General features: G+C 43.3%; 1 protein-coding gene across 1 annotated transcript in view; it reads left to right on the top strand.

Moving 5' to 3' along the window:
- The window catches only part of LOC134353565 (spondin-1-like), a 349278-nt gene that overhangs the window by 41773 nt on the left and 283753 nt on the right, over window positions 1–23752 (top strand). The window lies entirely within an intron of this gene.

Below are 23752 nucleotides of genomic sequence, written 5' to 3'. Positions count from 1 at the left end.
CAACGCAGCACACGCGGCCGTTCCGAATTGATATCATATCTGTGAAGTAGGACGCCGTGCACAATCCTGATTTCATAGAGACAGACGTGAGAAGCACGGAGGAACATCTGGAGTAACTTCTGAAATGCCCGCTTCACTGCCGCTGCGCGATCAAGAATCTCCAGAGACGAAGGCCCCAAATCCTCGGCTTTGCGTTTTGCCTGTTGCCGGGGCCGGGGTCGAAGCGCTTGGCAGAGATGGTGCTCGGTGCTCGGTGTCAGAGAGGTGGTCGGAGGCTCGGAGTTTTCGGACGGACTCGGAGTCGGACTGTGGTCGGATGCTTCCAGGATGCTGCATCGGCAAGTTTGCGGCGCTGGAGGTTCACCGTCTGCGTGAGATGATGGGACTTTTGAGAGACTTCGTGATTTTACTGTGCCCATGGTCTGTTCTTATCAAATTACGGTATTGCTTTGCACTGTTGTAACTATATGTTATAATTATGTGTTTTTTGTCAGTTTTTCAGTCAGTTTGTCATGTGTCTTTGTGATATCATTCTGGAGGAACATTGTATCATTTCTTAATGCATGCATTACTAAATGATAATAAAAGAGGACTGCATGTCCTCATAATCTAATCTAATCTAAAATGGCTTCTTCGTTATGTTAATCTTTTATGTTACTGCATATGTTAATTAAAATGGCTTCTTTGTTGTGGTAAATGCTGAGAAGGTTCTCTCGCTGCAGTTTGTTTGGGTTATCTTATTGATAGGAGAAAATGAACCAATGAGTGTCCATGTTATTCTTTTTTTGGGGTGATATGCTGTCTCATATGGCTGGGAAATAGGGGTTTTAGTGGGGAGTTGGTGGAGAGACCGGGAGGAAGACGGTCGTACTGGGAGTGCTCTGCTCGATCACTGTGGGTGATCCCGAGCTGCGAGTCGGGGGGGGTCGGAGTGGATCGCAGGGTGAAGAAGGAAGGTCCCGAGCTCCAACTGTGTGCACAAAGAAATTGAACTATGATAGCTCTGGTGCCTTTTTTTTCATTCCCTTTTATATTGTACCTCTATTAATCTCATAGTCCTAGTAAGATTTATAAAGTGTAATTTGTAAAATGTACATTGCGTGCTGGCTGATGACTGATGTTTGAGGCTGTATCAGGTGCACAGCCACCGACATAACCAGGAGACAAGGTCGGGCAGCGGACGGGGTTTCCCCTAGATAAATACGAGCTGATATAGCTGAGCGTTATGTATTATCAAAGCACATGTGGAGTATGTCACCAAATACAACTCTGAGATCTATTTTCTTGTGGGCATGTTCAAAAAATCTATCAATTTATAACCATAGCATGTTCATTGAAATTCTACCCAACTAGGGCATTCAACCAGAGAGCGGAATACAACAAACTACGCAAATAGAAAAAGAAGAAATAATAATGATAAATAAATAAGCAATAAATATTGAGAACAAGAAATGAAGAGTTCTTGAAAGTGAGTAGATTGGTTCTGGGAGTATTTCAATGATGGGGCAATGACGTTGAATGAAGTTATCTCTGGTTCAAGAGCCTGATGGTTGAGGGAACCTGATGCTTGTTTCTGAACTTGGTGGTGTGAATCCTAAGGCTCCTGTACCTTCTTCCTGATGGCAACAGCAAGAAGAGAGGATGCCCTAGGTGGCGGGGTTCCTTGATGGTGTTCGCTGCCTTCCTGCAACAGGGTTTTTCTCATGGATGCGCTCAGTGGTGGGGAGGACTTTACCCGTTATGGACTGGGCCGTATCCACTACTTTTTACAGGATTTTCTGTTCAAGGGCAGATCGAAGTGGATCTAAGTCACTTCTCAGGCAGGAGTTGTTTCATCACCAGCCTCTCAAAACACTTCATCACTGTGGATGTAAGTGAAACTGGGTGATAGTCTTTGTTAATAAATGGACTTTGAACTTTGAAGTTGATTAACATGTATAGATAAAATTATAAAGTCATTTAACACCTGTTTAGATCTGGCTGTTACCTTGATTACAAGTTGCTAATTATCTGCTCCAGCACTCACAGAGTCATATAGACATAGAGCCATACATCACTGAAACAGGCCTTTCGGCCCATCTTGTTAATGCTTACCCACTTGAGCTGAATGACCTGTTTCCATTCTCTGACACTATTACCCTAGCTTCCCTCCAACATAGCTCAAGTTATTCTGTTTATTCTGACAACCCTCTTCTTTGTCCTCTTCATCTTTCCTCAATTGTGGTATTGAATGCATCACCCTGTGACCAAATCAGTAATTTACAAAGATTCATCAGTTCTTTATTTTTCTGCAGAATACAAGCTGCCAGAGGAAGTCAACAGGTCAAGCAACATCTATAGAATCTATGTTTTGAGTCAAAATCTGTCCCTAAGACCAGATCTGAAATGTGGACTATCCATTTCCCTTCACAGATGCTGCCCAACCCATTGAGTTCCTTCAACAATCTGATCTTTTCCAATACCAGCTGTCTCTGGTGTCTCCTTGTTCTTGGACTTGACACTCTGTTCAGAAAATCCAGGATCCCACATGTGTCTTCAACCATTTTCTCAGTCTGCTCTGCCACTTCAGTGAGAAATGCACAGGTAGCCCCAGATCTCTAAATCCTTTTAGAATTGTGTTCTTTGCTTTATATTGCCTCTTATTCTTCCTACCACAGTGGATCACTTCTCATTTTTATTTTATTTTGTTTAGAGATACAGCATGGAACAGCACCTTCTGACCCAATGAGCAACCCACTGATTTAACCCTTTTTACAATGATCAATTAACCTACTAACCACTGTCTCTGGACTGTGGAAGGGAACCCACATTGTCTATGGGGAGACGTGCAAACTCCTTGCAGGTGGTGCTGGAATTGAACTCCGAGCTCTGAACGTGCTGAGCGTCACACACAAAATGCTGGAGAAACTCAGCAGGCCAGGCAGCATCAATGGAAAAAAGTACAGTTGATATTTCGGACTGAAACCCTTCGGCAGAACATTCTGAGCTATAATAGTATTGCACAAACAGCTACGCCATTGTAATGCTCAAATTTAGCTTTAGATTTCATAAGCCACCGGTCTGCCTGTCCCACCAGACTACCTGTCTTGGAACAATCTTTTAGATGTTTTCTGTACTTCCTGCCAATGGTAGCAGTGAGATATGGGCACAAAGGGCACAGCCTGGATGGTGGGGGTCCTTGATAATGGATGCTGCGTTTCTGAAGCCACACTCATTGTAAGTACGCTCATGGTGGTGAGCACTTTGCCTGTGATAATTGCTGGCTTTGCTGTTAAGGGACAGGTCAGAACACACCAGGATGCCAGCATGCAGCTACTCCACTGAACTTTATTCCGCAACTTCATTCGACTCTATATTTATTTATAGAGCCGTCTCTATTTCCTGAGGAGACTGAGGTCCTTTAACATCTGCCGGATGATGCTGAGGATGTTCTACGAGTCTGTGGTGGCCAGTGCTATCATGTTTGCTGTTGTGTGCTGGGGCAGCAGGCTGAGGGTGGCAGACACCAACAGAATCACCAAACTCATTCGTAAGGCCAGTGATGTTGTGGGGATGGAACTGGACTCTCTGACGGTGGTGTCTGAAAAGAGGATGCTGTCTAAGTTGCATGCCATCTTGGACAATGTCTCCCATCCACTACATAATGTACTGGGTGGGCACAGGAGTACATTCAGCCAGAGACTCATTCCACCGAGATGCAACACAGAGTGTCATAGGAAGTCATTTCTGCCTGTGGCCATCAAACTTTACAACTCCTCCCTTGGAGGGTCAGACACCCTGGGCCAAAAGGTTGGTCCTGGACTTATTTCCTGGCATAATTTACATATTACTATTTAACTATTTATGGTTTTATTACTATTTAATTATTTATGGAGCAACTGTAACGAAAACCAATTTCCCCCGGGATCAATAAAGTATGACTATGACTATGACTATGACAATTATGATTAGTCAGGGTAACAGAAGTTAACAGGAGAAGGCAGGAGAATGGGTTTGAGAGAATTATGGTGGAGCAGACTGGATGGGTAGAATGGCTTAATTCTGTTCCTGTGTCTTATGGTTTTAAGATTACTGCTCCTTCCGTTCATAATTATTTTCCTATGTCCTAATACTAGCTGGATTACCTTTACTTGGACTGTAATTTTAGATATTGTAAACAATGTGCTGTTTTAAAAGTTAATCATAGCTTTCAATTTAGGATCCCAATCGACCAAAGCCAACTAATGTCTTTCTAATTTGGTTTACTCAAATTTAAGATTGAAATAAATCAACTTCAGTAATAGAAAATCACAAATCAACAAACACTGGAAATCTGCAATAAATTAAAACAGATCTGGAATTATTCATAAACACAAGAGATTTTGCAGATGCTGGAAATCCAGAGCAACACACACACACACAACATGCTGGAGGCACTCAACAGCTTAGGCAGCATTTATGGAAAGGAATCAACAATTGGCATATCAGGCCGAGACCCTTCATCAGGACCTATCAAGATGCTGGTCACATTCAATGAGACAGTCACAATAAACCTGATTCTCATTCTGATTTGGAAACCTCTGTCTCAGAGTTCAAAGTAAAATTTATTATCAGAGTACATATATGTCACCACATACAACCCTGAGATTCTTTTTCTGTGGACATACTTAGCAAATCTATAGAACAGCAACTGTAAACGGGATCTGTAAACTGTAAACATCAAGAAATGTAAACTGCAGCCAAACTTTGCAATTGCAAATATAAATAACGAGCATGAAATAACAAGATAGAAGAGTCCTTAAATGAGTGTAGTTATCCCCTTTTGTTCAAGAGCTTAATGTTTGAGGGGTAGTAACTGCTCTTGAACCTCAGTCCTGAGGCTCTTGTACCTTCTACCTGACGGCAGCAGTGAGAAAAGAGCACAGCCTGGGTGGTGAGGATCTTTGATGATGGATGTTGCTTTTCTATTTGTATTTGTGCTCTTACAGCAATGTTTCATGTAGACGTTGTGCAGGAGAGAAGGAGGGTGAAGAGAAATGCGGTAGTCGTGGGGGATTCCATAGTCAGGGGAACAGACAGGAGATTCTGTGAGCCTGACAGAGATACCCGCATGGTGTGTTGCCTCCCAGGTGCCAGGGTACGGGATGTCTTGGATCGGGTCCTGAATATTCTGAAGGAGGAGGGTGAGCAGCCAGTTGTCTTGGTACATGTTGGTACCAATGACATAGATAGGACAAAGGAGGAGGTCCTGAAGAGAGATTTCCAGGAGTTAGGAAGGAAGCTGAGAAGCAGGACCTCCAGGGTATCTCGGGATTGCTACCTGTGCCACGTGCTAGCGAGGGCAAGAGTCGTCGGATCAGGCAGATGAATGCGTGGCTGAGAGACTGGTGTAGGGGGCAGGGCTTCAGATTCCTGGATAATTGGGATCTCATCTGGGGGAAGTATGACCTGTTCAAAAAGGACAGGTTACACCTGAACCCGAAGGGGACCAAGATCCTGGCGGGAAAGTTTAATAGAGCTGTTAGGGAGGGTTTAAACTAATTTGGCAGGGGGATGGGAACCGGAATGATAGAGCGGAGGAAGGGGAAAACAGAAATAAATCTAAGATAGTGAACAGTAAAGATGTCAGGAAAGACAGGCAGGTGATGGGGCAAATGTGTAGCCATTGGGATGAGTTGCAGTGCAATAAAGTTGCAGTGAAATCAAAGCAAAAAGTATCAAATACTGGTCTTAAGGTGTTGTACTTAAATGCACGCAGCATAAGGAATAAGGTGGATGATCTTGTTGTACAGCTACAGATTGGCAGGTATGATATTGTGGCCATCACTGAGACCTGGCTAAAGGATGCATGTCTCTGGGAGCTGAACGTCCAAGGATACACGATGTATCGGAAGGATAGGAAGGTAGGCAGACGGGGAGGCGTGGCTTTATTGGTAAGAAATGATATTAAATCATTAGAAAGAGGTGATATAGGATCGGAAGGTGCAGAATCTTTATGGGTTGAGCTAAGGAATAGCAGGGGTAAAAGGACCCTGATGGCAGTTATTTATAGGCCTCCAAACAGCTGCAGGGATGTGGACTACAAATTACAACTGGAAATAGAAAAGGCTTGTCAGAAGGGCAGTGTTATGATAATTGTGGGGGATTTTAACATGCGAGTAGATTGGAAAAATCAGGTCGGCACTGGATCTCAAGAGAGGGAATTTGTAGAATGTCTGCGAGATGGCTTTTTAGAACAGCTTGCTTTTGAGCCCACTAGGGGATCGGCTGTACTGGGTTGGGTATTGTGTAATGAACCGGAGGTGATTAGAGAGATTGAGGTGAAGGAACCCTTAGGAGGCAGTGATCATAACATGATTGAGTTCACTGAAATTAGAAAAAGAGAAGCCGAAATCTGATGTGTCGGAGTTTCAGTGGAGTAAAGGAAACTACAGTGGCATGAGAGAGGAACTGGCCAAAGTTGACTGGAAAGAGACACTGGCAGGAATGACAGCAGAGCAGCAGTGGCTGGAGTTTATGCGAGAAATGAGGAATGTGCAAGACAGGTATATTCCAAAAAAGAAGAAATTTTCGAGTGGAAAAAGGATGCAACCGTGGTTGACAAGAGAAGTCAAAGCCAAAGTTAAAGTTAAGGAGAGGGCATACAAGGAAGCAAAAATTAGTGGGAAGACAGAGGATTGGGAAGTTTTTAAAACCTTACAAAAGGAAACCAAGAAGGTCATTAAGAGAGAAAAGATTAACTATGAAAGGAAACTAGCAAATAATATCAAAGAGGATACTAAAAGCTTTTTCAAGTATATAAAGAGTAAAAGACAGGTGAGAGTAGATATAGGACCAATAGAAAATGATACTGGAGAAATTGTAATGGGAGATGAGGAGATGGTAGAGGAACTGAACAAGTATTTTGCATCAGTCTTCACTGAGGAAGACATCAGCAGTATACCAGGCACTCAAGGGTGGCAGGGAAGAGAAGTGTGCGCAGTCACAATTACGACAGAGAAAGTACTCAGGAAGCTGAATAGCCTAAAGGTAGATAAATCTCCTGGACCAGATGGAATGCACCCGCGTGTTCTGAAGGAAGTAGCTGTGGAGATTGTGGAGGCATTAGCGATGACCTTTCAAAAGTCGATAGATTCTGGCATGGTTCCGGAAGACTGGAAGATTGCAAATGTCACTCCGCTATTTAAGAAGGGGGCAAGGAAGCAAAAAGGAAATTATAGACCTGTTAGCTTGATGTTGGTTGGGAAGTTGTTGGAGTCGATTGTCAAGGATGAGGTTACAGAGTACCTGGAGGCATATGACAAGATAGGCAGAACTCAGCATGAATTCCCTAAAGGAAAATTCTGCCTGACAAACCTATTACAATTTTTTGAGGAAATTACCAGTAGGCTAGACAAGGGAGATGCAGTGGATGTTGTATATTTGGATTTTCAGAAGGCCATTGACAAGGTGCCACACATGAGGCTGCTTAACAAGATAAGAGCCCATGGAATTACAGGAAAGTTACATACGTGGATAGAGCGTTGGCTGATTGGCAGGAAACAGAGAGTGGGAATAAAGGGATCCTATTCTGGTTGGCTGCCGGTTACCAGTGGTGTTCCACAGGGATCAGTGTTGGGGCCGCTTCTTTTTACATTGTACATCAACGATTTGGATTATGGAATAGATGGCTTTGTGGCTAAGTTTGCTGACAATACGAAGATAGGTGGAGGGGCTGGTAGTGCTGAGGAAACGGAGAGTCTGCAGAGAGACTTGGATAGATTGGAAGAATGGGCAGAGAAGTGGCAAATGAAGTACAATGTTGGAAAGTGTATGGTTATGCACTTTGGCAGAAAAAATAAATGGGTAGACTATTATTTAAATGGGGAAAGAATTCAAAGTTCTGAGATGCAACAGGACTTGGGAGTCCTCGTACAGGATTCCCTTAAAGTTAACCTCCAGGTTGAGTCGGTAGTGAAGAAGGCGAATGCAATATTGGCATTCATTTCTAGAGGAATAGAGTATAGGAGCAGGGATGTGATGTTGAGGCTCTATAAGGCGCTGGTGAGACCTCACTTGGAGTACTGTGGGCAGTTTTGGTCTCCTTATTTAAGAAAGGATGTGCTGACGTTGGAGAGGGTACAGAGAAGATTCACTAGAATGATTCCAGGAATGAGAGGGTTAACATATGAGGAACGTTTGTCCGCTCTTGGACTGTATTCCTTGGAGTTTAGAAGAATGAGGGGAGACCTCATAGAAACATTTCGAATGTTAAAAGGCATGGACAGAGTGGATGAGGCAAAGTTGTTTCCCATGATGGGGGAGTCTAGTACGAGAGGGCATGCCTTCAGGATTGAAGGGCGCCCTTTCAGAACAGAAATGCGAAAAAATTTTTTTAGTCAGAGGGTGGTGAATCTATGGAATTTGTTGCCACGGGCAGCAGTGGAGGCCAAGTCATTGGGTGTATTTAAGGCAGAGATTGATAGGTCTCTGAGTAGCCAGGGCATTAAAGGTTATGGTGAGAAGGCGGGACAGCGGGACTAAATAGGATAAAATGGATCAGCTCATGATAAAATGGCGGAGCAGACTCGATGGGCCAAATGGCCTACTTCTGCTCCTTTGTCTTATGGTCTTATGTGCTCAATGGTTGGGAGGGTTTTACCTGTGGTGTACTGGGCCGAATTCACTACCTGTTGCAGAATTTCCCACTCAAAGGCATTGGTGTTCCCATACCAGGCTGTAATGTAGCCAGTCAGCCCACTTTCCACCATACATCTATAGAAGCTTGCCAACAGTTTTTGATGACATGCCTGATGTCTTCAGACTCCTGTGGAAGTAGAGGCACTGTTGTGCTTTCTTTACAATTATATTTATATGATGGGTCCAGGACAGGTCCTCTGAGATAGTGACACCCAGGAATTTAAAGTTACTGACCTTTTCTATCTCTGATTCTCCGATGATGGACGTCTCATGGACCTCTGGTGTTCCTCTCTTGAAGTCTACTATTCGTTCCTTGGTCTTATTGATATTGAGTGGGAGGTTGTTGTTATTACACCACTCAGCCAAATTTTCAATCTCTCCCTCCTGCATGCTGCTTCATCACCACCTTTGATACAGCCCACAACGGTCGTGTCATCAGCAAACGTGTACATGTCCTTGATCCTTGCACCATGTGGAAAGGTTTCCTGTTGTCTTTCCTGTCAGTGCCCCTCACATGTATGTACACCTCCAGCAGATCCTCCCTCATAAGCACAAGAGATTCTGGAGATGCTGGAAACCCAGAGCAGCACACACAGGATCCTGGAGGAACTCAGCAGGTCAGGCAGCGTCTATGGAGATGAATAAGCAGTCAATGTTTTGGGCTGAGACCCTTCATAGGACTGCATTTTGTGTGTGTTGCTCTGGAAGTATTCAGCTGGCTGGATAGGGGCTGGGACATTGTGTTTGCAGTTGTAGAAGTCATTGGTGAGGCAACTTGGAGTACTGTATTCAGTTCTGGTCACCCTGTTATAAGAAAGACATAATTAAACTGGAGGAAAAGTACATTGGCTTTGAAAGTGGTGCAGAGGACATTCATCAGGTTAATTCTAATGAAGGAGTCAGCCTATGAGGAGAGATTGAGTCACCCGGGTATATACTAAACATAGAAAATAGAAAACCTACAGCACAAAACAGGCCCTTTGGCCCACAGAGTTGTGCCGAACATGTCCCTGCTTTAGAAATTACTAGGCTTAGCTGTAGCCCTCTATTTTACTAAGCTCCATGTACCTATCTAAAAGTCTCTTAAAAGACCCTATCGTATCCGCCTCCACCACCGTTGCCGGCAGCCCATTCCACGCACTCACCACTCTAACTTACCCCTGACATCTCCTCTGTACCTACTCCCCAGCACCTTAAACCTGTGTCCTCTTGTGGCAACCGTTTCAGCCCTGGGAAAAAGCCTCTGACTATCCACACAATCAATGCCTCTCATCACCTTACACACCTCTATCAGGTCACCTCTCATCCTCCGTTGCTCCAAGAAGAAAAGGCCGAGTTCACTCAACCTATTTTCATAAGGCATGCTCCCCAATCCAAGCCACATCCTTGTAAATCTCCTCTGCACCCTTTCTATGGCTTCCACATCCTTCCTGTAGTGAGGCAACCAGAACTGAGCACATTACTCCAAGTGGGGTCTGACCAGGATCCTATATAGCTGCAACATTACCACTTGGCTCCTAAATTCAATTCCACGATTGATGGAATTCTGAACTATGAGAGAGGATCTTACGGAAGCATATAAAATTATTAAGGGAATAGATAAGATAGAGACAGGATAATTGTTTCCGCTGGTAAGTGAGACTAAAACTAGGTAACATAGTCTCAGAATTCAGGGAATAGATTTAGGATGAAGATGAGGATGAGGAGAAACCGGTTTTCCCAGAAAGTAGAGAATTCTCTGCCCTGGGAAGCAGTAGAGGCTATCTCATTAAATTAAATTAAGGCATATTTATATGCACAGCAAGGGGAATGAAGGGCTATGGGGAAAAGCTGTATACAGAGTTGAAAATCATAAACACAAGATGCTAGAAATCCAGAGCACCACATACAAAATACTGGAGGAACTCAACAGGTCAGGCAGCACTTATAGAGAAGAATAAACAGTCGATGTTTTGGGCTGAGACCCTTCATCAGAACTCATTGTATAATGAGACCGTTCATTAGAAGGTGCTGAGTCCATAGGTAGATCAGCCGAGGAGAAGGCATTGATGGGCCAAATGGCCGAATTCTGTCCCTGTATCTTATGGTCTTGTGGTCTCATATGTCACCATATACTACCCTGAGATTCATTTGCTCGTGGGCATTCGCAATAAATAGAAAGAAACACAATAGAATCAATGAAAAACTGTCCACAACAGAGACAGGGAAACATCATCATCATGATCATCATCGTCAATGTGAAAAAGGCAACAAACTGTGCAAGTGCTAAAATAAAATAAAATAACAATAATAATAAATAAATAAACTATATGTATCTGAAGCATGAGGTTTAGAATCCTTAAAAATTAGTCTATAGGCTGTGGAATCAGTTCAGTAGTGGGTTGACTTCATCAGCGATTACTGTAGGTCTAAGAGATTTGTTGTGGAATAGTGCTTAATCAGTGATGAGTTCTGTCACCCTGTGCACAACTAGCAATGGTAGAATGTGTAATGGTCATAGTTCCGGCCTGCTGGCTCATTCCAGTTGCAAGAGTTTTATGCACCAGCGCATTCTCATCCTGACTTCATCCTATTTTACTGATTTGACGGTTTTTGCTAATAAACTTTGGCTGTTAAGCTGCTAAGTGATGACTCCTGGATTCAGATTCACCTAGTTATCACATGCCAGAATCTGAATCGGATTCAGGTTCAATATCAATGGCATATGTTATGAAATTCAGTGTTTTGTGGCAGCAGTACATTGTACTACATAATAATAAAAAAACTATGAATACAATAAGTATATATCTAAAATGAAATTAAATAAGTAGGGGTAAAAAGTAAAAAATAGTGTACATGGCTTCATTTTCCGTTCAGAAACCTGACAGCAGAGGGGAAGAAACTGCTCCCTAAGCTATGAATGTGAGCCTTTAGGCTCCTGTACTTCCTCCTTGATGGTATCAATGAGAAGAGGGCATGTCCTGGGTGGCGGGTGACTATTATGAGGAATCGCCTTTTAAAGATGTCTTCTGTGGTGGAGGTGGCTGAGTTTACAACTTTCTGTCACTTTTTCTGATCCTCTTCAGTGGCCCTTCCATCCCTGACGGTTATACAACCAGTTAGAATGCTCTCGACAGTACATCTGTAGACATTTTCAAATGTTTTGGTGTCATACCAAGTCTGCTCACGCTCCTGATGAAATATAGCTGCTGTTGTGCCTTCTTTGTAATTGCATCGATATGCTGGGCTCGAGATAGATCCTGAGAGATATTAACACTCAGGAACTTGAAACTGCTCACCCTTTCCACTGCTGATCTCTCAATGAGGGATGTACATCGAGACATGCAGTGAAACGCGTTGTTTGCATTAATACACAACTTGTGGGACCCTGTGGGAGGCTGGTGCAGAAATTGCTGGAGCCTTAGCAAAAGTATTTAAACCATCCTCAGCTATGGGTGAGATGCCAGACTGATGTTGTTCCACTGTTAGAGTAAGCCTCTAAGAATAAACTGAGAAATTACAGGCTGGTGAGCCTGGTATCAGTAGTAGGTAAGTTATTGGAAGGTATTCTAAAGCATCAGATAGTTAAGTGTTTGGATAAACAGGGACTGATTAGGATGGCTTTGTGTGTGGTAGGTTATGTCTATCTAATCTTACAGAGCTTTTCAAGGAAGTTACCAGAGAAGTTGATTAAGAGGATCCCATGTTCATGGTTATTAGCAAGGCTTTTGACAAAGTCCTGCATGGGAAGTTGGTCAAGAAACATAGAAAATAGGTGTAGGAGTAGGCCCTTCGGCCCTTCGAGCCAGCACCACAAGGTTCAGTCACATGGCATTCAGGTAGAGATAGTGATTTTTTCAGATATTGGCTTTGTGTGTAAAACCAGAGTGTGGTAGTAGACGGTTGTTTCTCTGATTGGAGGCCTGTGACTGGTAGAGTGTTATAGGGATCGGTGCTGGGCCCAATGTTGTTTGCCATCTATATCAATGATCTGGACGACAATGTGGTATATCCAATACTATATTGGATCAGCAAATCTGTAGATGGCACCAAAACCAGGGGTGTAGTGGATGGCAAGGAAGACTATCAAAGCTTGCAATGGGATCTGCACCAACTGAAAAAATCTGCAGAAAAGTAACAGAAGGAATTTAATGCAAACAAGCGCGAGGTGTTGTACTTTGAAAGGACAAACCAGGATCAGACTTGCACGATAAGTGTTCAGAAACTGCGGAGTACGGTAGAACAGAGGACATTATTCCTTGAAAGTGGCATCACATATAGATAGTGTTGCTAAGTGAGCTTTTAGCACAATGGCCTTCATAAATCAAAGTACTGAGCACAGGAGCTGGCATGTTATGTTCAAACCATATAAGACACTGGAGAGGTCTAATTTGGAGTATTGCGAGCAGTTCTGGTCACCTTCCTGCAGGAAGAATATCAATAAACTTGGCCAGGACCTGAGGACCTGAGTTAAAGGGTATGATAGGTTAAGATTTTATTCCCTAGAGTGTAAGAGAATGAGGGTGAAAGGTGAAATGTTTAAGGGGAACATGGGGGGAGCTTCTTCACAGAGAGGGTGGTGACATTGTGGAACGAGCTGTCATTACAAGTGGTGGATATGGACTCAATTTCAACACTTTAGAGTAATTTGGATAGGTACATAGATTGGAACAGTCTGGAGGGCTATGGTCCAAATGCAGAATGATGGGCTGCAGTTTGGAACTGCCTATAACCCTGTCAAAACCCTCTTATACCTTTGTATACCTCTACCAAAACTCCCCTCATTCTCCTACTTTACAAGAAAAAAAATTCCTGATCGACTACAACTGTAGGTCTATTCATCCGTGATGAAGTGGATATGGCCCGGTCTCTCACGAGTAAAGCCCTCCACATTATTGAGCACATGGATGTACTTATACACAAAGCATTGTCACATTAAACAACATCCATTATCATGGAGCCCCCCCACTCAAGACATGCTGTCTTCTTTCTGCTGCCATCAGGAAGGTACAGGAGCCTCAGGACTCTCACCATCAGGTTTAAGAACAGTTACTACCCCTCAACCATCAAGCTCTTAAACCAAACAGGATAACTTCACTCAACTTCTCTTGCCCCATCATTGAAATGTTTCCACAACCACACTCACTTCCAAGGACTCTTCATCTTACGATACTTATTGCTTATTTATTATTATTTCTTTCTTTTTGTATTTGCACAGTTTGTTGTCTTCTACACACTGCTTAAATGCCCAGGTTGGTGTGGTTTTTCATTGACCCTGTTATGGTTATTACTCTGTTTTGAATTTATTGAGTATGCCTACAAGAAAATGACTCTCAGGGTTGTATACGGTGACATATGTGTGTACTTTAATAATAAAGTTACTTTGAACTTTGAACTGTTTTTCAGGTTCTCAAGTCCTGACAACTCCTTGTAAACTTTCTCTGTCCTCCTTGTACTTCAGTGAGACTTTTTCATCTCTGATATTTGCAAATGTCACTTTCTTGTGATTAATTAGTAAACAGCAGATTAGTTGGCAGGCAAAACCAGCTATGCGTTCAGTTATTCCAGGAATGAATCCTGAGCACGTTTATAGTCAAGTATTTAAAGCGCTCAAGTGACATTCCTTACAGTCACTTTACTGATTAGAATCTGTGTAGGATAGTGGACAGAGGAATGCTTAACAAGTATCTGTGAGCGACAGAAGCTTAAAGCCATTTCACAAAGCAGCAGACAACACAAAGCATGACATCTGGAGGTTGTAATTGCATAGAATCACAAAGACTGTCAAGAGTTCAAGCTCCATACAGATATCCTCCCACCTTCTGATCATCTTTTCAGACTTCCCGCAGCCTTTCAGCCTTCTCTCCTCTAAACCTTGCTCAAAATCTTGTCTTTTCTTTAAATTTCAAATTATCTCTCAAGATGAAATATTTCAGAATTTGTTCTATTTGGTGCCATAACACAAATGTTGCTAATAAATTTACTTTGATAGAGATATACAAAATCATAATAAATTTACTTCACTGTCATACATTGTAATATTTGTTGTTTTGCAGCAGCAGTGCACTGCAATGCATAATATAAAATACAATAAATTACAATTATATATTTATAAATTTATATATATGTAAATTAAGTTAAATTTAGTTAAAAAAGGAAGCAAAAAAAAATGCTAGTTAGTGCACGTGGGTTCATTGTCCTTCCAGAAATCTGATGGTGGAGTGGAAAAAGCTGTTCCTGAAATGTTGAGTGTGTGCCTTCAGTCTCCTCCCTGATGGTAGCAATGAGAAGACGGCATGTCCTGGGTGATGGGGGTCCTTAATCACAAATGCTATCTTTTTGAGACCTCATGATGGTGATCCCTCTGGACGCGACTTTCCAGACAGGATGGGGTGAAGCAGACTATTTTTAGGGCACCTTTTCTAGCCCCTTTCCAGTTCAGGGTGAGCAGAGTGGATCCTAAGTAGGGCTGCTCAGATGTGAATACTGCTGCCGAACAACCTTCCAGCTTCTGTCCAAAAGTTGAGCGACTGAATCAAGTATTCACTGCTTTCCTGCCGGTTCTTGATGAGGAGCTTCCAGCCATCACATTGCCTGCTCCCGTCGCCCTCCCACGATCGCCGAAAGACTTGAAGAAGTGGCCCACAGAGCGAAGATGCCTGTGCGTGTATTTGTTTAACGCGTACTTGATGTTGCACTCCAAGAAGCACACGATACTTCACAAATCAACCAACTGATTCCAATGGCATGGAAACTACGATGATTGGAGCTGATGGATTTGTTGCAACCTTCATCCGCCTTCACAGCCGTTGAGTTCGAAGTAACTTCGTCCACCTGTTCCACCGTTGAGATCTTGGTTGGATTGTTCTTTGTCAGGGACCTTACCCTTGACCTTACCACCTTGGTCGACCCTACCAGGAGCATAGCTCCAGACAACATCACTCTCGGGATCTCAGGACCACACAAGCTTCTCCACCGTGACAAGGTCACAATCCACTGAAACTTAAATGCACCGGAACAGCTTTTGGACATCTCTGAACAAGAGTCCTTCATGATCGTGACATCGGAACAGACACCAAAATGTTAGTGTACAAAGAAGTGGTAATTCCAATGCTCCTGTATGCATCAGAAACCTGGACAACATACCGACGACATCTGAAGGCACTTGAAAAGTTCCACCAACGCTGTCTTCGAAACATCTTAAATATCAACTGGGAAGATAGAAGAACCAACGTCAGCATGCTAAATGAAGCAAAAACAACAGGCATTGAAACCTATGTCATCAAGAACCAACTAAAATGGAGCGGTCATGTTGTTTGGATGAAAGACGAACGTGTGCCGAAACAAATCTTCTACCCCCAGCTTAAAGAAGGCAAACGTAAAAGAGGCGGATAACAGAAGAGATTCAAAGACGTCTTAAAAGCCAACATGAAGAAATGTAACATCGACAACAACAATTGGGAAACCAATGCCAAGGACAGGAAACTCTGGCAAGGCATCATCCGAGAAGGAACAGCAACTTTCACAGCCAACAGATGTGCAGAATTAGAAAAAAAGAGAAGAAAATAGAAAGAGAGGCAGCAACAACCAAAGCTCGATCTGCCATCTGGAACTACCTGTCCTGAATGCGGAAGAACTTTCAAAGCCAAGATTGGACTCATAAGCCACTTGAGAGCCCATAAGTAGATCAACAGAACGAAGACCATCGTCCTCGACCTCGAGGGAAAGCCACAATGATCTTTTTGAGGTATTGCCTTTTGACGATGTCCTCAATGTTGGGGAAGCTAGTGACCCTGTTGGAAATGACCGAGTTAGTGACTTTCTGCAGCTTTTCCCAATCCTGTGCACTAGCCCCTCCATTGCAGACTATGAACTCATCAGATCATAGGGTAAGTGTGAAAACTGAATGATTTAAGGGGAATCTGAGGACGAGTGTGTTCACCAGAGGGTGGTGCAAGTGTGGAATAAGCTGCCAGCAGAAGTGGTGGATGTGTTTGTCCACGTGCATGTACTTCTACCAGTATGCAGACTGGATTAGAGGACACACTTTGGTTCACACACCAGTTCTGTTGGCCTATGGTAGAGTTCTTGATGGTGAAGTGCAGACCCTTCTACTTACTGAGGGAGTTCACTGCCATTGCGATTGCAGCCGTATACACTCCCACCATGCTAATGCTGGTGAAGCACTGCATAAGCTCCACAGCACCATCGGTGACCTGCAAGCCACCCACCCCAAATTGTATTGTTGCTGCAGACTTCAACCATTCTAATTTAAAAACAGTCCTGCCTAAATTCAGCATGTCGACTTTGCTACCAGAGGTGACCTGGTTTATATCTACATCCCTGGTGTATACAAGACTGCTCACCAACCCCACCTTGGATACCCTGACTACTTATATGTTTTGCTAATTCCTGCATACAGACCACCGATTAAACGAGTCAAACCAGTTCAAAGGGAGATAAGAACATGGTCAGAAGGAGAACCTCAGCGTTGCAGAACTGTTTTGAAAACACGGACTGGAACCGATTAGGTGAGGTCGTTACCTGTGACCATCACATTAACATCAATGAATTTGCGAGATCTGTGATTGTCTACATAGAGAAGTGCATTAAGGATGCCGTTGTTATTAAATACATCTATGTGTGGGCAAATCAGATGTCAAGGTTGACGGCAGAGGTCTGGGCATGGCTGAGAAATCAGGATGCTGCCTTCGAATCGGGGGATAAAACGGCTCTCAGGTTTGCAAGAGTGGTGCTTTCCCGTGCCATCAGGAAGGCAAAATGGGATTATTCACAGAGAGTTTACAGCCATTCTGTGACACTAGAGACATGAGGTGCGTGTGGCAGGGCATTCAGACCATAACAGACCCCAAGTCCACCCTACACGTCAATGACAGTGACGCCTCTCTTTCTGAGAGGCTGCATGTCTTTTATTTTTGTTTGATGCATGTAATGATGTGCCAGCGAGGAACCACCCCCTCCCCTCATGGAGAAGGCACTCTGTCTGGCTGCAGCGGATGTACGAAAGACCCAGAGTCAACCTTTGTAAAGATGTGAAACTTGGTAACATACCTGGTTGGGTGCTGAAGGACTGTGAGGGACAGTTAACTGAAGTTCTAACAGACATCTTCAATATCTCTCTAGAATAGTCCACTGTTCCTGCAGGTTTTAAGGTGGCCACAATCATACCAGTGCCCAAGATGACTACCATCCTTTGGCACTGACCTCAAAAATAATAAGCAACACGCATAAAAATTGCTGGTGAGCGCAGCAGGCCAGGCAGCATCTATAGGAAGAGGTACAGTCGACGTTTCGGGCTGAGAGCTCTCGTCAGGAGTGGGTCTCGGCCCGAAACGTCGACTGTACCTCTTCCTATAGATGCTGCCTGGTCTGCTGCGTTCAACAGCAATTTTTATGTGTGTTGCTTGAAATTCCAGCATCTGCAGATTTCCTCGTGTTTGCGTTCAAAAATAATAAAGCGCTTTGAGCATTATGGATTGCATTAAACCCCATATTCCTGCTACTTGGACCATTTCCAGTTCTCTTATCACCCAAATCGGTCCACTGATGATGTCATGGTGTTTGCACTCCACTCTGTCCTGTCCCACCTGGAAAATGGTGCCTCATACACCAGGATGCTGTTTATTGACTTCAGCTCATCATTTAATATGATCATCCCTCAGAAGGAGGGATAAACTGTCTTCACTGGGTGTCAACACTGCTCTCTGTCACTGAATCTTGGGCTTCTTGACAGAAAGGCCTCAGTCAGTCCACATTGGCAGAAACTTCTCAGGCTGCAGATGTATGACTGCACTGCTGGTCCAATTCAAACCAAATCATCAAGTTCTCTGATGACACAGCTGTGAATGGTCTCGTCAACAATGATGATGAGATGCTGTACAGAGAGGAGATAGAGCAGCTGGTAGAAAGGAGCCAGCACAAAACTTGAGTCTCAATGTGGACAAGACCAAGAGGTCTTTAGGAAGGTCTTGTGGTCTTGAGGAAGGTACAGGCTGACCACTCCTCATTACACAGAAATGTCCCTTCTGTGGAGAGAGTTCAGAGCACCAAGTTTCTGGGAGTACAGAAACAATTTGGTGCCTCAGCACCACGTCTGAGAGCACAGCAGTGTCTCCACTCCTTGAGGTGACTGCGGCATTGAGGCTCCCCGCCCCCCACCCACCATTCTAACCAATTTTTACAGAGGTGTCATCCTGACCAGCTGCATTGTCATCTGGTGTGGGATTTGCAAGGCTTTGACTGCAAGTCAGAACAAAGGATTGCGAGGACTGCTGAGAGAATTGTCAGGGTCTTTCTTCCACCCATTAGTGATATTTATCTGGAGTGCTGCGTACACAAGGCCCTTAGCATCGTCAATGATCCCTCCCATCTGTCCAACAATCTCCTTGACCCCCTACCATCAGATAGGAAACAGCCTTTCCCCCAGGCCGTGAGACAAAGAACTCCCTGCCTCCACCCAGGTCTCATCACGCTTGACGCGCCTGTTTGCTTTTTAAACTTGTGTTGTAATGTACCTTATTACTTGTTAATTTATTTGTGGTAATATTACTTTATGTAGTGTGTGTGCGCGCATGCGTGTGAGTTACAGGTATATGCACTATGTTATGCGCATTGCTCTGGAAAAAGTTGTTTTGTTTGGTGGTATACATGTCTACAGCTGAATGACAACAAACTGAACTTGATTTTGAACTTGAAAGGCTGAGTGAGCTTGCACTTTTCTTTTTGGAGCAAAGAGGGGTGAGAGGTGAGATGTACAAAGTAAGAGCCATAGATTATATTGACAGCCAGAGACTTTTTTTCCCAGGGCTGAAATAGTTATTATGAGGGAGTATGATTTTAAGGTGTTCAGAGAAAAGTAACACAGGGTGGGGGATATCAGAGGTAAGTTCTTTGAGACAATGATGGGATGCCCTGCCAGGGATGGTGGTGGAGGCAGATACATTAGGGACATTTAAGAGACTCTCAGACAGGCACATGGATGATAGAAACGTGGAAGGTTATGTGGGAGGGAACGGTTAGATTGATCTTGGAGTATGTTAAAAGGTCAGTATAACATCGTGGGCTGAAGGGCCTGTACTGTGCTATGTTCTCTCTTGTATGTTAATATTCTGAGCCGAAGGTCCTGGATTGTGCTTTAATATTCAATACTCTATGTTCTTATTGTTTCCTAAATGTAGGCATTCTTTAGTCTCCAGTTTCTAAAGTTACTCACAAATTATCTCTATGTAATGATGTGTATCCAGCACACTGACCCTGCTGAACCCCTTCATAATTACTAGGATTGAGGAGCAAGAGGGATCACCAGGCCTGTTCAATCATTCCTGACGTGCGTGATTTCTCAACTCTGGTGTGAACAGACAAACAATGGGAATGATTATTAAGTCCTTGTACCTTCCAATTAGCCCCACACATTAGCCATTCCCTGGTGAGTCACGATATAAACATTCCCCAGCCCACCCAGGAATTTGTCATCTCCTGGGAGAAGCAAGAAAGGAGGAAAAAAACGCCTGGCCAATTATTACCCTTGTTACAAAGCATCTATTGACAACACAAGGTCGGTTGGGGTGGGGTTTGAGCAAGTGTCGAGGTTCATTGTAAACGTACAAGAACTCGGTTAATATATTCTGAAAGCATGCTCTCTTCAGAAAGCAGAGGAAATGGAACTCAGAGATGAATAATGCAGCACCACTGGCTCTCAGCTCCAATGACACAAGCTCAATCCTGATCTCTGATGTTAGTTCTGTACCACCTTGGGGAGCCACATCAGTGACATCGGTGCTATTGCTCTTAAAAAGTGTACTTTAACAAAAAATGCTTTGTTTTCAAATGTAAGAATGAAAAGACATTGCACGGTTTATCCTTGTACATAGAGTCCTGATCAAGGGCTCAATGAATCAATATTTACTGCCCGTTATGCTGCTGATGTTTAGGGCAGCAATGAAGATCTACCATCTCTGATCTCTGACAGTGTTCAGGGCTTCCTTCATCATGTCAGTTACTCCCTCTCGGTTTTCACTACTGTCAGTCATGCAAGTCCCAGGTGGAGACTCAGGAATACTGTTGAACTCAGATATAAAAGGATTCTCCATTGCTGTTTCCATAACAATTAAATTTTGACCAGTCAGGGTTGTTAGCCCGGATTTGAACCCCCAAACCTGGAAGAAATTTGGACCATTCTTAGTCTGGCCTCTGCCCTTTGCCGTATTTGGCATGGGAGACCCTAACAAGAGCCAATGCATAAAACCCTGATTCCAGCCAACCCTGTCCAGGTCACTGAGGTACACAAGCCTCCAAACCACGACAAGGTTGTGGTCCTCTTGGACTCTAATGAGTTAATAGAAGCACTGGATCCTGATGAACTGATTATGGACTACATAAAGGGTAAGACGAGGAAACATACACCAGTCCTCATTGTGGGATCAGAAGTGGAAAGAGTGAGCAAATTCAAATTCCTGGGTGTCAGCATCTCTGAGGATCTATCCTGGGCCCAACATATTGATGCAATTACAAAGAAGGCATAACAATGGCTATATTTCATTTTGAGGAGATTTTGTATGGCAGCAAAGACACCTGCAAATTTCTACAGACGTATTGTGGAGAGCGTTCTAACCGGCTGCATCTCTGTCTGGTATGGGTGGGGAGGGTTACTGCGCAGGATTGAAATAAGCTGCAGAGAGTTGTAAACTTAGTTATCCCCAACATTGGCACTAGCCCCATAGTATCCAGGACACCTTCAAGGAGTGATGCCTCAAAAAGGTGGCATCCGTTATTAAGAATTGAACACTACCTCATTTCTTTTTTATTTGTATTTTTGCACTATTTAGTTAATTTAACTATTTAATATATATACTTACCATAATTCAGTTTTTTCTCTATTATGTATTGCATTGTACTGCTGCCGTAAAATCAACGAATTTCATGACATATGCTGGTGATATTAAATTTAATTCTGATTCTGATTCTGACCATCGACCACCTATTTAGACTAAAGCTACATTAATCTTGATATTTAATTCTTCTTCCCACAATTTCCTGGAACAATTTTACAGTGGCTTGGTATGGCAACTGCTCTGTCTGAGACCTCAAGGAAATGCAGAGAGTTGTGGACATGGCTCGGCACATCACGGGAAATGGCCTCCCCTTCAGTGTCTCTGTCTGTAATTTATGGTTCCTCAGTAAAACATCTAACATAATCAAAGACCCCTCCCCCTCATATACCCTAAACTTTCTCTTTTCTCCCTTCTTCCATTGTGTAGAAGATAACAACAGCCTGCAGGCATATACCACCAGGCTTAAAGGCAGCTTCTATCCCAGTGTTATCAGATTCTTGAATGGACCTCTTGTTCAATAAGTTGGACCCTTGACCTCACGATCTACTGTTATGACCTTGCACCTTATTGATTAGCTGCACTGCACTTTCTCTGTAGCTGTTACACTTTATTCTGCATTCTGTTATTGTTCCACCTTGTTCTATCTCAATTTGTTATGCACAGAGATATAGAATACTACAGCACAGAAACAAGCTCTTTGGCCCATCTAGTCCATGCCAAACTATTAATCTGCCAAGTCCCATTGACCTGCACCAGGACCATTGCCTTCCATACCCCTTCCATCCACGTACCTATACAAATTTCTCTTGTATGTTAAAATCAAACCAACACCTACCATTGCTGCCGGCCGGTTGTTCCACACTCTCACCACTTTCTGAGTGAAGAAGTTCCCCCTAAACATTTCACCTTTCATCCTTAACCCCTGACCTCTGGTTGTAGTCTCACCCAATCTCAGTGGAAAACATTTGCTTGCATTTACCCGAATGATATCCGTCATAATTTTGCATATCTCTATCAAATTTCCCCTCATCTCTAGGAAGTAAAGTTCTAATCTATTCAACATCTTCCTATAACTCAAGGGTGCTGTTCTAAGTTCCATGGTCTATAATTCTAGCAGGATATCACTACTTCTGTACCTCAGTTTATAGATTCAAATATTGAAAGTTTCAAGGTACATTCATTATTAAAGTATGTATGCAGTACAGAACCCTGAGGTTATCCTCCCACAACCACAAAACAAAGAAACCCCATGGAATCCGTTCAAAGAAAACATCAAATACCCAACATGCATGAAAAAAATGAATCGCACAAATGGGAAAAAATGAGCAAATAACGCCCAGATTATTAAGCATCAAACTGTAGAGTTCTTGGAACAGTCTGGGAATGTTTAGTGTAGTTCAGTTCAACTTAGCGCTGTGTCATTCTTTGACTGCAGACGATAGAGCCAGTCTGTGTCGAAGTGCCCTGATCAAAGTGGTGCATAACCAGAAACCAGAAACACATATACCATGAACTCCAGAGTCCTCTACAAATGAGTCCAATCCACAAACCACTCTGATCAAATTTTGACCAATACCTCTGGACCTTCCTCTGGTAGCAGCAAGCAAAAGGGAGACTGATCAAATGCAGGCAGCTGGCATTGAACACCTGCTTGCCTTCTGCTCGTACCTCGTTGATTTCAAATTTGCTCTATATTTTAATCGTTGAGATTGGCAGGTAATGGAGTGGGTTCATAAAATATATTGGTGGCTAAGTTATCTCCAGAGACAGAGACAGAGAGAGCAGGGTGGAAGTTAGAGGCAAAGATGATGAAGTCAACAAGCTCTGCTTGGGTTCAGGAAACAGCACCTGTGTAATTGTCAATGTAGAGTAGGAAAAGTTGGGGAGTCGTACCAGACTGTTCCACAGAGCCGACAAAAAGTCAGGCATAGCTGGGACCCATGTGAGTGCCCACGGCTACACCTTTAGTTTGAAGGAAATGGAAAGAGCTGAAAGAAAAATTTTTGAGGATCAGTTCTGCCAGATGGAGGAGAATGGTGGTGGAGAGGAACTGGTTGGGTCTGGTGTCCAGAGAGAAGCAGAGAACTTTGAGACCTCATATCATAAGGATCTTTGGTGGTATTGTTTCAGAGCTTTCAAAGTTCAAAGTAAATTTATTGTCAAAGTACATATATGTCACCATATACAACCCTGAGATTGTTGTTCTTGCAGGCATTCACAATAAAAACAAAGAAACACAACAAATACAAACAACCAATGTGCAA

This window comes from Mobula hypostoma, chromosome 11 (genome assembly GCF_963921235.1).
Source record: "Mobula hypostoma chromosome 11, sMobHyp1.1, whole genome shotgun sequence".
Classification (NCBI taxonomy): Eukaryota; Metazoa; Chordata; class Chondrichthyes; order Myliobatiformes; family Myliobatidae; genus Mobula; species Mobula hypostoma.
The sequence above is the reverse complement of the archived record's forward strand: the minus strand, read 5'-3'. Positions and strand labels throughout refer to the sequence as shown.